General features: G+C 40.5%; 1 protein-coding gene and 1 pseudogene across 1 annotated transcript in view; both read right to left on the minus strand.

The window, feature by feature from the left end:
- DZANK1 (double zinc ribbon and ankyrin repeat domains 1) overlaps positions 1-17,759 on the minus strand; it is a 97,223-nt gene that overhangs the window by 32,626 nt on the left and 46,838 nt on the right. The gene's annotated exons all lie outside the window — the stretch shown is intronic.
- On the minus strand, positions 11,728-13,054 carry LOC105539297 (annotated as a pseudogene).

The raw sequence follows: 17,759 nt of genomic DNA on the forward strand, positions 1-17,759 counted from the left end.
ACGAGGCAGCCGCCCCGAACGGCACACTCTGATTTATTTTATACAGTCGTTTGTGGAATGTTGCCAAGTCACAAGACACATGTTGTTTTTCTGACCTTTCCCTGACTTTCTGGTTTTTCAAGATGTTTACACATAAACCAGTCCCCAGGGTCTGCTGTTTGCAGCTGACTCCTTTGTCCTCCCTGTTTGCAGGGAAGGAACGTCCTGCTTTGTTTGCAAGAGCAGGACTTATTGGGAACATCTCATTTGCGAGCACGTAGTCCTCTACATTTCCCCTTTCTTTATTTACAAGTTTGAATTTCTTTCAAAACCATCATCACATGTTGAGCTCGCTGGGATTCGGTGTTTGCCCTTTGGCACCGTCTCCAGCAGACTGTGAAAATGACAAAGGCAAGAACAACAATCAATACATTACTAGAAACAGAAGTCAGTAAAGTTTTTACAGGGCTCATAGGGTTTAAAGACGTCAAGCTTTTTGCAATACCAGTCATCAGATCTGCTCCGGTCAGCAACGGTAACTGATTGTGAAATGTTTCAGAAATGTTTTGTGTTAATTCTTGTATTTCTAAGGAAAGATTATTATGGCCAATTAAAAGTCTCTTTATCTCAGTCCAATTATGTACAGTGCTGTTAAAAGGAACAGGAGTAATACAAAATTGGGTAGTATTCCAATCACATTTTAACAAAACTCGAGTATTCAACACTGGTAGCTGATCTCCTAACCAAGAAACCAATTGCTCCAAATTATCCACTCGTTCCGTCAAATGAGCATCTATGTCTCATTGCTGCTGCCACAACAAATGAAATTGTTCATGCCATTGTTGCACAAATTCTGCATTTTGTATACTCTGGGGTAGAGCTAATCCAGCAACAGCGGCAGTGGAAGCAATTGCTACAAGTCCCACCATTGCTGCTTCGACGACCCCAACCATTACCCGGCTGTGGTGGACAAGATCTTGCATTACTTTGTAAATTTGAGTAACCCCAGCAGATTCACTCCAGGCATGTGTTAAGTTCACGGGTAGCCAGGTTTCTTTTCTGGCTCTTAGTATATATAAATCGGAATGAGACTCATTCCAATTATTATTCCACCAAGTAGTATTTATACAACTTAAGAATGTACCATTTTTTGTACAGTTAACTACCCCTGTATTATTATCCTATTTAATAATTCCTATCAACAAGAAGTAAGTCTTTCTTACACATGCAATAACATATCTAGAACTATTTTGATGCAAAGATATATGGAAAGGGTTAGCAATATTAGTAAGATTTAAGGACATGTTTCCTGTGAAAGTGAACATTTTCATGGTTTACCAGCAGCTAGCAACTTCCAAATATGACTTTGTATTTGTGAGGTATTAGCCAAATGTGGCATAGGGGGTGATAGACCACCATCATGCCCAATAATAGTTTCATTGCCATCCACAGAAATGCTGTGATTACCTTTATGCCAACGCAGGTTGACATGGCTGAATTTAGTTTGAAAATCTCCATGTACACTCCAATCTATAACAAGGTATTTACGACTCTTCCCTTTTACTTCTAACAACAATCGTGGCCCACTACCTCTACATCTAGTCCACTCTAGTTGGGAAACACCTCCGGACACATCAGGGATAGGGCATAAAGATAATGTACTTGGCAGAGTTTCATTAAGTAATGCAGTATGATTATACTTAAAACTTTGAGCCACAATAATCATAGTAAAGGCAGATATATGACTATGGTTATAGCGAACAGCCCAAGCCTCATGAGAAGGATGCAGACAATGTGGGCTACTCCCAAGACATATGGGTAACCCTTCAACCCCAAATGGGTATGAATTATTTACTGTGCCAGTGTCTAGTTCAGGATCCTGGTTTAAAAAAGGTGATGGCATCCAAGCAGTATCATTAGTAAATACTGGGACTTCTTTGTCTCCCCAGGCCACACCTTGATATAAGGGTGGAAAGGGAATATAAGCACAGTATGTAAATTCTCCAGTCATTACCTGGCAATTCACTACAGCCAGCATAGCCAGGAATAAAGTCAGTGGGGTTTTGGGCTGCCCGGCTTGTTGAACAACCCCTTCAGCTTCCTGAGTAAGCTTTTTCAGTCGACCCCATGTCGGGGGCTCCACATGTCGAGTCCCGAAGGTGAATGTTCTCTGAGCACTCAGATTCAGCTCCTGAAATTCCTTGAGGAACTCTTCAGATCGACTCCTCTTCGCCATGGCACTGTTTCAACCGTCGAGATGGAAACCACTCGTCTCCGGCACCTGTACGGACAACAGCATAGCCTCGGCCCCACTGTAAAACTTTTCCTTTTAAATATTGCCCTTGTAATGAAGGATAATACACCCACAGATTACTGTTTTGCAGCTTTTCTAAAGGCTGTTGAAAATGTTTCACCACTGCCGACTGCTGTAATTGGCACCAATGGTTGAGAAAATTTAAAGTAAAAAGGGCTTTCAGAATTTGATGTTTTGGGGAATCTCGCCCATTTCCCCCTGTTTGTTTTGAAAGTTGTAATTTTAAAGTAGCATTGGCTCTTTCAATAATTGCTTGGCCTTGACTGTTAAATGGAATACCGGTGGAATGGTGAATATGATATAAAGAAAGGAAGGCAGCCAATTTACGAGAGTGATAAGCAGGGGCATTATCAGTTTTTAATTCAGCAGGAACTCCCATAACCGCAAAGCAAGTAAGTAAATGAGTGATAACAGAGTCAGCCTTTTCGGAGGGTAATGGTGTAGCCCATTGGAAATGTGACCAGATATCAACTGTATGACGAACATATTTTAGATGACCAAAAGAAGAGACATAAGTGACATCCATTTGCCAAATGTGATTTTGTTGAGTGCCTCGAGGATTAGTACCTGGACTTAGAAAAGGTGCAATAATAGGAGCACAAGATGGACAGGCCCTGACAATAGCTCGGGCTTGTCGACATGTTATAGAAAACTGCCGTTGTAATCCTAAACTATTAGTACGATGCAATTGGTGCTCATCCTGAGCACGTTGGACACTGCCGATAAGTAAGGAATCAATTTGACTATTGCCAAAAGTCAAAGGTCCTGGCAAGGTAGAGTGAGAACGAATATGAGTGATAAAAAGGGGGGCAGTGTGAGAAGTAAGAGCCATAAATAATAAAGAAAATAATTTTTATAAAGGAGTTTTGGGAAATAATGGCAAAGAAGTTTGAGAAATATATTTAGTTACGTATACAGCATATTGAGAATCACTAACTGTATTACAAGGGGTTCGAAGCCAGTCCTGCAGTACCATAAGAATGGCAAAATGTTCTCCCTGTTGCACTGATTCAAATGGATAGTGAGAAATTTTAAAGTTATCCTGAGTCCAATATCCAGCTTTTCCGTTACTAGATGCGTCAGTGAAAAAGGTGGGACCTTTAACTGGGGTGTAAGAGATGGGATTATATGGCAATAAAGGATATTGTTGTAGAAAAGCAAATAATTTATTGCTAGGGTAGTGCTGAGAAAAAGAGCCAGTATACTCAGCGCAAACCACTTGCCAACCTTCATGAGTTTCCAATAGAGACTCAATGTATTGATTAGATAATCAAGTAATAATTTTAATAGGGTCAGTACCAAGCAATTGACGAACTCGATGTCGTCCTTTGATAATTAATTCAGCCAATTTATCAATGTATGGGTGAATTTTTTAATGGTTTTATTAGCCAAAAATAGCCACTCCAGAATGTTATTATCTTGATGTAAAATGGCCATTGGCGAGTGAGGAGTATGAAAAAGACATAAAGAGAGTGGAAGATTGGGTGCAATATAATTAAGTTGAGCTTCACTAATTCTATTTTCTACAAACGACAACTCTTCTTCTGCTGCAGGGGATAGTTGACGGCAACTATTTAAATCTGAATCTCCTTCTAAGGTAGCAAATAAATGTTGCAATTTGTAAGTAGGTATGCCTAAGATGGGGCGAAGCCAATTTATGTCTCCTAGCAATTTTTGAAAATCATTAAGAGTCAAAAGTTGATCTCTTCGAATTTGAATTTTTTGTGGCCGAATCTGCTTTTCTGCTAAAAGGTATCCTGAATATTGAATGGGAAATTGAGTTTGTATTTTCTCAGGAGAAATTTGTAAATTATATTGAGTTAATTGCTGTTGTAAAGCATGAAAAACTTGACTTTGCAGGACTTCATCTGGAGTTGCTAATAGAATATCATCCATATAATGATATATCAATACAGTAGGAAATTGACATCTAACAGGATTTAAAGCTCTATGAACAAATTCTTGACAAAGAGTAGGACTATTAAGCATACCTTGAGGGAGAACTTTCCATTGATATCTTTGAGTAGGCTGTCTATTATTATATTCAGGAACAGTAAAGGCAAATTTTTCACAATCTGGGGGTGATAATGGAATAGTAAAAAAACAATCTTTAAGATCTATGACCATTAATTTCCAATCCTGTGGGATGAGGGCTGGATTAGGAAGACCAGGTTGTAAAGTCCCCATAGGTTGAATACAGGCATTTACAGCTCTAAGATCAGTTAATAAGTGCCATTTTCCACTTTTCTTTTTAATGACAAACACAGGGGAATTCCATGCAGAAGTACTTGGTTCAATATGCCCCTCGGCCAATTGTTCCTTAACTAAATTCTTTAAAGCCTCAAGTTTTTCTTTAGATAATGGCCACTGTTCCACCCAAACAGGAGTTGTAGTTTTCCACTTCAATTGTAAAACTTGAGGCTTGTGGACAGTGGCTAAGAGTTTAAAGCATTGTAGCCCATCTTGAACATCATATTTCTGACAGCCAGAGAAATATGAGGAATGCTTAGAAAGGCACCAAATTGTTGTAAAAGATCACAGCCCCAAAGGTTAATGTTAATGGGAACTATACAAAATAATACTTTTCCCTGTTGTCCTTCAGGTCCTGTGCAGCTCAGGGGCTCAGCACTTTGGTAGACTATAGAAGCAGTACCTAGGCCAGATAGAGTAACCGATACCTGTTTCTTTTTCCAATGAGCAGGCCATTGAGCCAAGCAAATAATTCATACATCTGCTCCTGTATCGACTAATCCCTCAAAAAGTATCCCATTAATTTGCAATGAACATAAAGGTTTTTGATCAGAAACTAAAGTTTCCCAGAAAACAGTTTTCCCAGTACTATGGAAACCTCCTTGACGAGACACGTCTCTAGACAGAAAGGGAAAAAAAGGCAATAAAAGCAATTGTGCAATACATTCCCCTGCCTCTAGGTGCATAAATTGTGAAACCTGTACCATAATAAGGATTTCATCAGTAAAATCAGGATCAATGATTCCTGGAACCACCATTAACCCCCGCATAGCGCTGCTGCTTCGACCTAACAAAAGTCCTACATGTCCCTTTGGCAAAGGGCCACACACTCCAGTAGCTAACTTATATATTCCTCCATTAGGAGAAAAAGTATAAGGTTGAGTAATAGCCAAGTCAGCAGCAGCACTCTGCTTAGTGGCAGCATAAAGCTGAGAAACGGGGGTAAGGGGTGATATCCTTAAGGATGACTTGAAGTCATTCGTTGATGTTGTAAGCCATCGCTCACTGGGTATTGTGATAGGCCTGCATTGTAATTGTTGGGGCCCCAAGCCTGCGGGCCCTGGTTCCCGTTTCCCAGGAGGGGTGACAATAAATTTCCACTCTCATTAGTTTTTGAACGGCATTCATTTGTCCAATGTCGACCTTTTCCACATCGTTTGCACTCCCCAGAGGGTAACTTTTTCTCTTTTGCGGTTGGGAAGCCCAATTTTTCCCGACATTCTTTCTTAAAATGGCCGGGTTTCCCACATTGAAAACATACACCTTGTTTAGAATTACTCTTTAAGGCCTTAGAAAGTGCTCCAGCAAACAACTGAGCATTGTAAATAGCTCCTCCAACACCTGTACAAGCCTGAATATACTCATCTAAATTAGCTCCACTGGCTTTTAAAGGTCTTAATAACTTTTGACACTCAAGATTAGCATTTTCAAAGGCCAGCATATCCAGAAGAATGTTAGAAGCAGGACCCCCGCCTACAGTCTTCAATACAGCATCTTGAAGATGGGCTACAAAATCTGGATACGGCTCATTGGCTCCTTGCAGGATTTTTACAAATGATAAAGAAGTTTTACCTGTTATCTCAACTTTAGTCCACGCTTTTAAAAACAAAGTTTTAATCTGAGTGAGGGCAATATCATCTAGGCCTGCTTGAGCATTAAGAGTGGCATATTGTCCAGTACCCGTAAGCTGTTCTTCAGTAGGTCCTGGGGGATTTCGGGTAGCATTTGTTCTAGCTTGTACTCTTGCCTCCTCCTACCACCAACTTTTTAATTGAAGCCATTGAGAGCGGTCAAGGACAGCCTTTCCCAGCGTTTCCCAGTCAGTAGGAATCATCATATGTTCTGAAGAAAAGGAACCGAGAAGGCCGAGAACAAACGGTGACTGAGGTCCATAATTGGAAATTGCAGCTTTCATTTCTTTCAAAAATTTAAATTGTAGTGCTGTAAAAGTCACATTATGGCCACTGTTTGGAAACTGAGCATTGGGGCCAAAAGCAGCTTGTGTTATTGGGAACAAATCTAATTCTTCAAAATCATCTTTTACCTTCGATTCTTTCTTTTCTCCTACAGGAGGAAAGGGTACAGAAAAAACCTGACCTGACATAGGCAAAGAAGTTGGAGGTGGCGGCAAGGGGAAATCTTCCTCCAAAGGAGCAGAAGGGAAAGTAACAGGGAAGGCTTGTGGTGGAGGAATAGGAGAAACAGGAGCAGCAGCACCTTGTAATTTTAACAACTGTTGTAACATATCTAAAATGCACAGCAAGTCAGAATTTCCTTCAGATGAAGGCGGCATTAGCTTTTCTTCCAATTCTTTATCCTCAGCAACTGGGGCGTAAATATGTTCCTCTCTAAGATCATTCCTCTCCAAAGCTTCAGATGCCTCACCTCTTGTGGCAGTATCGCCATGTTCTGAGTCCGTTTCAAGTAATTCTAATGCTTGAGTAATGAACCTACACAAAGTCCACAAAGTCAGAGGCATCGTTTGCCCTCGCTGATGAGCTCGAGGCAGGACTTTAACTACTTATAACCATTCCTTTCCATTTAGCTGCACTTTAGTTTGATATTGAAACCAATAACAATGTTGCTCAACATGGGCAAACAATCGCTTCAAAGTCTTTTCTTTTACTTCTACTCCTATAGACATCCACAGTCCCTGGAGCAACCGCAAGTATTCAGAGGCCAGAGAGGTGGAATTCCCCATAATTTTCCTGTGGGTCTCCCTTCTTCATTTACTTACCCAGGGTGTTCCCCCTCCGGTTCCTTGCTCTTGTGGAGCCACGGACCCTGCTCACTGCGCCAGATGTTGGGGTCCGCATGTTTCCTAGACAAAGGAATGAACACACAAGACAACACAAGACGAGACAAACATGGCGGCTGCCCCGAACGGCACGCTCTGATTTATTTTATACAGTCGTTTGTGGAATGTTGCCAAGTCACAAGACACATGTTGTTTTTCCGACCTTTCCCTGACTTTCTGGTTTTTCAAGATGTTTACACATAAACCAGTCCCCAGGGTCTGCTGTTTGCAGCTGACTCCTTTGTCCTCCCTGTTTGCAGGGAAGGAATGTCCTGCTTTGTTTGCAAGAGCAGGACTTATCGGGAACATCTCCTTTGCGAGCACGTAGTCCTCTACAAGGGGTAGCAAGCCCTACTGTTGATTTAACAGAACAATATTAATGAAGGAAGAAGAGAGCTAAACTACCTGAGGGGCCACGATTGAGGCTTATCTTCTACCCTTTGGAATTTTGGTTTCCATAGAAAAGTGTGACTTGATTTCCCACTCTTGACACATGAGAACAATTATTTTATATTGGGGACAGAGGCAGAATTGTTTCGTGAGAATTCCTGGGCCTATGTTAGGTAAACCTAGATTAGAATCTGTTCCTGCTGCTTCCTCACTATTGCCTGGTAAGAGACTTGCTCACTTCCCAAATGGGAGTGACAGCACAGTGGCTGCTACCTGACCACCCACCATGTGCAGGCTCTGTTCCCACACTGCCCTGCACCCTCACAGCAGTCCTGGTAGTCCCGGCAGGCAGACCTGGGAGGTGGAGCCGTCACTGTCCCCATCTTACAGAGGGAGAGCACGGGGACACAGAGAGGGTGAGATGCACGATTAGGGTCATCTGACTCTAAAGCCTGGCTTCTCTCCCTAATTCCATACAGCCCCTTTAATACAATAGCTTCTTCCCAGGTCTGTAGGGAGTTTCAGACAATTACCCACAGTTAAGGGGATAGGAATGCTTAGCAATGGGCCAAGTTCCATCAGCCAGCTTCCTTCCTGTCCCACCTTGCTTTCCACTAGAACTTGATTTCTTCAGGAGAAAGGACTATAATTTCACTTTTATTCCCTCCACTAGGACAGTCCTGATATCTTGGCACATGGGAGTCATTCAAATGGTTTTACTGAGTCAATGAATGATTGATTCAATTGGTAACTGGATGTGTGTATTGCCACAATACTAAGACTGCGCACACCAGGGAAACTATTTGCTAAGGGCACTTTTCCCTAAAGACACACACTTTAGTTCACTCTATCTGCCCAGCTATATCCTGTTTTGCTTCAGGGACTGCTCTGTTATCTAGAATAGAAACCTATCCAAGAGAGGCCACATCAGCCCCCAGCATCCACAGACATCCGAGAACAGAGGCCCTCTTTGTGTGCACTTGCCTTCATTTCTGTGCAATTAGAGGGAAACTCCTTCAGGTAAATCAAAGAGAAATTCTCTGCAAACTTTTGCTTCAGAACTTACATTTCAATTGTCCTATCCTTAAGACAGGATTTTGGCATAAAGCTTACTGGCCTGGATTTCTAAATACAAAGCCTTCAGACTTTTCATGGAAATGTACTGACTGTTCTAGTGGCTTTTAAATACAACATTGCTTTAAAGAAAGAAAAGTTATCTTTCTGGTAGTCTTACTGATCAAAAAACAAAACAAAAAAATGAAGAGAAAGAAAAGTTACCTTATCCCATCATATTAATGCTGCTAAACAAAGAAAAGACATAAAGCTATCAGAATGAACATGCATTGTGACTTCTATGGACTACAGAGATAAGTATTATCCTGTGACATCTAAGCTCTGATATGCCATTCAGATAGAAATACAATTTTTAGAACAAATTCAATTTGGGGATTGTTCTGAAACAGTTACATCACTGACAGTTAATAAAATCAATTTAAATGGTTTTATTATTTACATAATAAGTCCTGAATGCCTGAGGAAAGCATGTCTGAGAAAATCTTTTGCTTGCAATTTACTGAAATCTATCTGTAAGAATATTCCAAGAATTCCAGAAGTTCCACTGTTTCCCATTTTTATGCTGTCCCAATCTCACTATTTCTTCTGGTGCCTTGGAAAAAAATTATAGAGTGTCATTTTATGATGAGAGAGTGATATCAAGTCTAAAACCACATTAACAGACAAACAACTCTCAACAAAAGACAACCCTAAAATTCCACCAGCTTTGATTTGGAAATGGATGTGTTTTCTGATGAAATTCACCGTCTCATTAGTTGGTTCTTAGTCTCAGTTCTGAAGAAGAAACACATCGTATGTAATAAAAATCGTCTTTAAAACTACAGATTTTTCCTTCTGGTAATGATAGCATAAGACCATAACAAATGACTCCCACACAGAAAATAACTATAAAATCTGCTGATAATAGGCCGGGTGCGGTGGCTCACACCTGCAATCCCAGCACTGTGGGAGGCCGAGGCGAGTGGATCACTGGAGGTCAGGAGTTTGAGAGCAGCCTGGCCAACATGGTGAAACACCATCTGTACTAAAAATACAAACATTAGCTGGGTGTGGCCCATGCCTGTAATCCCAGCTACTTGGGAGGCTGAGGCAGGAGAATCATTTGAACCCAGGAGGCAGAGGTTGCAGTGAGCCGAGATCACACCACTGTACTCCAGCCTGGGCGACAGAGCATGACTCTGTCTCAAAAAAAAAAAAAAAAATCTGCTGATAATACATGAAGGCAGTGGAGAATGAACAGACGCAGGTAAAGTTGCAGCAAGTACATACAAGCAGGAGGGGAGTTACACAAAGTCAGTTCCCATCGTCACGGTTTTCAGCCTGGAGCTAAAGGTGGTCTACATAGCACAAGTGAAGTGGTGGGCACAAGTCAATATTTCTGGCCAGGAGAACCAGAAAACTGAAGCTGGGGAATGTTTGGCTGCTAAAGAGGCAAGGAGTTCCCAGAAAGAAACAAGACAGAGAGGAGATCTTTTCTGTGTATTCAGATCTCTGACCAATCCCTGAACAACATATGTACAGAACAGGCTTGAAGCAGCTCAGCTAAAGACAAAATATCTGAATGGAGACCAAACTTTCTGTCCCTCCTCCCCTCAAATTTTTTTCTTGGTATTTAGTATGTTGAGGAATTTTATGCAGGCGGAGGTCGCAGTGAGCTGAGATTGCGCCACTGCACTCCAGCCTGGATGACAAAGCGAGACTCCATCTCAAAAAAAAAAAAAAAGAACAACAACAATGAAAAAGAACAGAACCTCGGGGACCTATCAGATAATATCAAACAATTCAACAGGTGTGTACATGGACTTCCAGATGGAAAGTAGAAAATGAGTGGAGTGGAAAACTAAAGAAATCATGGCCAAACAATTGCCAAATCTGATGAAAGACAGAAATTTATAGCTACAAGATTCTAAATGAACACCAACCAGAATAAGTTCACACTAAAACACATTAAAGCCAACCTGCTGAAAACCAACAATAAAGAGCAAACCTTAAAAGCAGCAAGAGAAAAATGACACATCTCATATGTGAAAATACCAATTTGATTTACATCTGACTTTTGAGCAGAAAGCATGGAGGCCAGAAGAGTGTGGAACACCTTTAAAGTTTGGAAAGAAAATAACTGTCAGTCCAGAATTATATATCCATCAAAAATACTCTTTGAGAATGAAGTTGAAATAAAGACATTTTCAGGTAAAAGAGAACAAAGAGAAATCACTGCCAGCAGACCCGCACTCTAAGAAGTGATAAAGGGAGCTCCTCTGTGTGAAGGGATATGATACCAAAGAGAAACTCAGGTCCACAGAGAAGAGTAAAGAACATCAGAGGCCAGGTGCGGTGGCTCAAGCCTGTAATCCCAGCACTTTGGGAGGCGGAGATGGGTGGATCACGAGGTCAGGAGATCGAGACCATCCTGGCTAACACCGTGAAACCCCGTCTCTACTGAAAAATACAAAAATCTAGCCAGACGAGGTGGTGGGCACCTGTAGTCCCAGCTACTCAGGAGGCTGAGGCAGGAGAATGGCGTAAATCCAGGAGGTGGAGCTTGCAGTGAGCTGAGATCCGGCCACTGCACTCCAGCCCAGGCGACAGAGCGAGACTCTATCTCAAAAAAAAAAAAAAGAACAACAGAAATGGTAAAAAATAAATATTGGTGTAAATACAAAAAAAAAAAAAGCTTTATCTTTTTGGTTTTCTTCCTCTTAATTCCCTTTCAAGCCCTTATGATTGTTTAAAGTAGAAATTATAACACCTTTCTAGCTAATTGTGCTCTGCAGAAAACATGCAGCTTCTCTGACATGAAGACTCAGAGTCCCTGGCCCAAACAGGACCCCAAACAACTTTTCTGATGCTTATTGACAAGGAAGAGGAATGAGATAGTCGGCACTTTGTGCATCCTTCTTATTCCCAAAATTGCTAATAATGGTCAGTGTTTTAAAGTCTCCAAAGCTTTATGCCTCAGATGCTCATCCAAACACTGAGTGGCAAGGAGGTCAACATCCATATCAAATGTATGGGCTTGCACCCATAGGTGCTTATACAGCATCCAATTCAAGTTGCTGGCTCTGAAAATGCATGTTGAGTACATGGAGACCCCAGTACAGGTGGGTAAGGAGCACCCTTGGAAACATCATCCTCAGAGTACTGCCAGTTGACAAACCTAGCAACCGCATGCACGCCAGACAACTCATACTTATGGTTTAAAGTGAATGAGCCAGGGACTTCACTGATCCTTTGGATGATGGCCTAGAGATACTTATCTGGGCTATCTGCCTCACACCCACTCCATAAACTTTTGGGTTTTTTCATCCTCTAGCACATGCCCCACATACTCCCTACTGACCACAAAATAGACACTGCCTGAAAAAAAGGGTGCTTCAAGCGGAGGATGCCCTTTGACAGTCGCCATGTGTGTCAGCTTTCCATTAACATCTGCATACCACTTTTTCCACCTTTCTTCTTTATTGGATGGCATCCTCTTGGCTTTGAGATTGTCTTCACCCATTAACAACCTGAGCTTCCTAACGATTTTAGGTTGGTTTTAACAGGAAAATCCATACTACAAAGATGTATTAAGTACTTCCAGTCTGCACTCACTGTGCAGAGGTCCCTCACGCAGTTGAGGTCAGCCAGAACCCGACTCCACAAGGCATAAACCAGACTCTTCAACTGACAGACCACAAAGATGTGACTGAAATGACACAATGTCCATCACTGGAGCTAAAAAGCAATCCTCTGATTTTTTTGTCCGCATGAATGCAATAGAAATTCCGAGGCATATACATGGCTCTTCGGAGCCTGTCAAACATTTCAATTTTGTAATGAACCAGTATAGAATATGCTATTGGCCCAATAGCATATTCCTTCTTAAAGGATTCTACAATATAGAACTCTTCCTTCTGAAGGGGTTCTACAATATATCTGCATCTCTTGATGAAAGAAGTACATGAAGAAGTACATAACCGGTCATGTTGATACAGTCGTCAGGTATACACCGAGGGCACTTTGTAAATTTCACGGTTAGCATCTCAAGTTTTACCTTTTGGATTTCATCTACCTCCTCCTATAAAATTTTGGTGCAATTAATATGACTACTAGGATTCTCTCCAACAAGCTCCATGTATGTGATGCGTCCAGATTTGGAATTTTTGATGAATCCTTAAAACAGTGGTGACTAGGGAAAAAATAAGAACCACAAAGTCGTACTTAGTGGGATAAGAAAAATGTCTCCTCCACAGCAACTGCCTCGGCATTTCAAATGCCAGTCAGGGACTTTGCTTTGTTAAGGGCAGTCTTCTAGGCTTTAAGCCCCAACTATTTCCCCTCCATTGTGGCCTTGAGGGTTGTCAGTTTGCATTTATCAGAAGTGCAAAGGCATCTTGAAATGAAGAATGCTGCATTTAGAATTAAGGAAAGTCCAGATCACTTAGGGCTCTGATTCCAGGTGACATCCTGCACTTATTCCAAGTACTTTTCATGCTGTCAGGCATCTTAAATGTACCAGGCATCCAGGAATAATAGGCTTTTAAAAAATCTCTCCCTGGGTGGCCTGCAATGCTCAGCTGGATTTACAGGTGACTCATCCACCTTAGAGTGTCATCTGGCCCCAGGGCACAGGAGGTTGCCCTACCATGCAGCTTCTGCTAGCAGAAGCCATGCAGGACTTCTCCCTTTGCCCATTTTTAAATAAGGTTATTTGTTTACTTACTATTGAGTTGTTTGTGTTCCTTATATGTATTGGATATTAATCCCTTATCAGACGTATGGTTTGAACATATTTTCTTCCATTCTGTAGGTTGATTGTTTCCTTTGCCGTGCAGAAGCTTTTTAGTTTGTTGTCATTCTATTTGTCTATTTTTTGCTTTTGTTGCCGGTGCTTTGGGGGTCATATCCAAAAAAAATCATTGCCCAGAATAATGTCATGAGCTTTTCTCCTATGTTTTCTGGTAGAATTTTTTCAGTTTAATCCATGTTGTGTTGATTTTAGTATATGGTGTAAGATAAGGATCTAATTTCATTCTTCTGTGTGTAAATATCCAGTTTTCCCAACACCACTTACTGAAGAGACTATCCTTTCCCCATTGTGTGTTCTCGGCACCTTAGTTGAAAAATCAATTGATGGTAGCTGCATGAATTTATTTCTGGGCTCTCTGTTCTGGTCCATTGGTCTACATGTCTGTTTTTATGCTAGTACCATGCTGTTCTGATTACTATATGCTGAACATCTCTAATCTGAAAATCTAAAATCTAAAATACTCCTAAACCCAAACTGACCTATGTGATGGGTCACAGTTGAAATGTAGTCAAAACTTTGTTTCATGCACAATATTATTTAAAATATTATATAAAATTACCTTCAGGCCATTTGTATAACTTGTATAAGAAACAAAGAATTTCATGTTTAGACTTGGGTCCCATCAACAAAATATCTCATTATAAATACACAAATATTTCAAAGTCCAGAAAACCTAAAATCCAAATACTTCTGGTTCCAACCATTTCAGATAAGAGATACTCAGCCAGTATAGCTTTATAGTAGCTCAGGAAGTGTGATATCTCTGGTTTTGTTTTTTTTTTTCTCTCTCTCTCAAAATTCCTTTGGCTATTCAGGGTCTTTTGTGGTTCCAAACAAATTTTAAGATTTTTTTTCTATTTCTGTGAAAAATGTCAGCAAAATTTTGATAGAGTATGGACCTTTTAACAATATTAAGTCATCCAGTCCATGAACATGGGATATCTTTCCATTTACAGTCATGCACCACATAATGACATTTTGGTCAACGAAAAACTGCACATATGACAGTAGGCCCCATCACACTTTACAGAAGCCAAAAACCTCTATCACCTTGTGATGTGTATTACAATTGCCTAGAGTATTGAGTAAAGTTTGTAACCTAGGAGCAATAGGGTATACCAGATAGCCTAGGTACGCAGTAGGCTATACCATCTAGGCTTGTGAAATACTGTACATGCCACGATGTTCACATAACAATAAAACAACCTAACAATGCATTTCTCAGAATGTTTCCCTGTCATTAAGTGATGCATGACTGTACTTGTGTCTCTTCAATTCCCTCCATCAATGTTTTTCAGTGTTTAACGTTCAAGTCTTTCACCTCCTATAGTTGGAGCTTTCCAATACCTCTTTTTCATTATTTGCTAGAAAAACTAGACAAAAATAAGCAAATATATGTAATATCTGTGCAACACTTCACATTGATTTGATATTTATAGAATACTCCACTCACACATTCTTTTCAAACGCACCTGGTATGTTTTGCAAGTTAGATCCTGGGCCATAAAATAAACCTCATTAATTTAAAATAACTGAAATTATACAGAGTGTGCTCTCTGACCATTAATGGAATTAAATTTGACCTCAATAAGAGTAAGATAAACAGAGAAAGCTCATATGTTTTGGAACTAATAAATAAGTCATAGGTCAAAAAAGAAATCATTGATAAATGAGAAAACATTTCAAACTGAATTATAATGAAAATACATAGGGATGCTGCTAAATAAGTTCTTAGAAATTTATAGTTTGTGTTAGAAAATAAGAAAAATTTGAAATTAATAATTTGAGTTCTCACCTTAAAAATTAGAAAAAGAAAATCAGATTAAACCCAAAGAAAAAATAATAAAATAATGAAGAGCAAAATAAAAAAATATAGGATTCAAAAAAATAGAGCAAATGAATGAACCAGAAGCTAGTTCTTTGAAAAGATCAATAAAATTTACAAGCCAGACAGAGAGAGAGGGAATGATAAAGAAAGAACACACATATTACAAGTATCAGGCATGAAAGAGGGGAATAATATCACTATAGATCCTACATACATTAAAATGGTAAAAAGGGAATATCATGATTAAAATGATTGGTGATACCAGCCAGGCGCCAGCTGGGCACCTGTAGTCCCAGCACTTTGGGAGGCCGAGGCGGGCGGATCGCCTGAGGTCAGGAGTTCGAAACCAGCCTGGCCAATATGGCGAAACCCCCTCTCTACTAAAAATACAACAAAAAAATTAGCCAGGCATGGTGGCGGGCACCTATAGTCCCAGCTACTTGGGAGGCTGAGGCAGGAGAATGGCTTGAACCCGGAAGGTGGAGGTTGCAGTAACCCGAGACTGTGCCACTGCACTCCAGCCTGGGTGACAGAGTGAGACTCTGTCTCAACAACGACAAAAAAGAAAGAAAGAAAGAAAAGGAGGAAGGAAGGAAGGAAGGAAGGAAGGAAGGAAGAAAAAATAAAAGACAGGTGATAGTAAGTGTTGGAGATGATGTAGAGAAACTGGAACCTTTATATATTGCTAGTAGAAACACAAGTGATAGGCCAGCAATATATGAAGGTATACCACTTGTGTTCCTAGCAGCAATATATGAAGGTTCCAGTTTCATATAGGTCAGTATCTTATAAAATTAAACATGCGCTTAAATAGGACCCAGCAATCCTACCCCTAGGTATTTACCTAAGGAAAATGAAAACTATGCCCACACAGAGATTTGCATGTAATGCAGCATTATTCATAACGTGCCAGCACTGGAAACAGCATGAGTACCTGTGGATGAATCAACCAGTATATCCATACTGAGGAATACTACTCAACAATCAAAATGAAAAAAAAAATTAATACATGCAACAACATGAATGAACCCCAAAAACATTCTGCTAAGTGAAGGAAATGAAGCACTCACAAAAAACTACATACTTCTATAAAAGACAAAATCATAGTGTCAAAACAGATCTGTATTTTTTGGGTCTGGTGACCAGGGAAGTGGCTCAACTAGAAAGAAGAATGAGAAAACTTTTCAGGGTAAATGGAACTGTTAAATATCTTCATTGTGGTGGTAGTTAAAATGGCTATATATAATTACCAACATTCATCAAACTGTACAATTAAAATAGGTGAATTTTATTGCATATAAATTATATCTCAATAAAGCTGGAAACAAAAGAAGTTCCTTCAAATCAACTACTCTTAAGACTGTCCGTGATGAGATGACATTAAAAGGTATGTTTATTGCGGCACTATTCACAATAGCAAAGACTTGGAATCAACCCAAATGTCCATCAGTGACAGACTGGATTAAGAAAATGTGGCACATATACACCATGGAATACTATGCAGCCATAAAAAAGGATGAGTTTGTGTCCTTTGTAGGGACATGGATGCAGCTGGAAACCATCATTCTTAGCAAACTATCACAAGAACAGAAAACCAAACACTGCATGTTCTCACTCACAGGTGGGAACTGAACAATGAGATCACCTGGACTCGGAAGGGGAACATCACACACCGGGGCCTATTATGGGGAGGGGGGAGGGGGGAGGGATTGCACTGGGAGTTATACCTGATGTAAATGACGAGTTGATGGGTGCTGACGAGTTGATGGGTGCAGCACAGCAACATGGCACAAGTATACATATGTAACAAACCTGCATGTTGTGCACATGTACCCTAGAACTTAAAGTATAATAATAATAATAAATTAATTAAAAAAAAAAAAAAAGGTATCTTGTCAGAGGGCATAGTGACTCAAGCCTGTAATCCCAGCACTTTGGGAGGCCGAGGTGGGCGGATCATGAGGTCACGCATTTAAGACCTGCCTGGCCAACATGGTGAAATCCCGTCTCTACTAAAAATACAAAAATTAGCCGGGTGTGGTGGCATGCACCTGTAATCCCAGCTACTCAGGAGGCTGAGGCAGGAGAATCGCTTGAACCTGGGAGGCAGAGGATGCAGTGAGCCGAGACTGCACCACTGCACTCCAGCCTGGGTGACAGAGCGAGACTCCATCCTAAAAGAAAAGAAAGGTATCTTGTCCAACTCCACTGTTATAGGTTGAATTCTGTCTGCCCAGAAAAAGATAAGTTGAAGTCCTAACTCCCAGTACCTCAAAATGAGACCTTATTTGGAAAAAGGTCTGTACAGAAGTAATCAAGTTAAAATGTGGTCATT

The sequence above is a fragment of the Mandrillus leucophaeus genome, unplaced genomic scaffold (genome assembly GCF_000951045.1).
Source record: "Mandrillus leucophaeus isolate KB7577 unplaced genomic scaffold, Mleu.le_1.0 Scaffold202, whole genome shotgun sequence".
In the NCBI taxonomy this organism is placed as follows: domain Eukaryota; kingdom Metazoa; phylum Chordata; class Mammalia; order Primates; family Cercopithecidae; genus Mandrillus; species Mandrillus leucophaeus.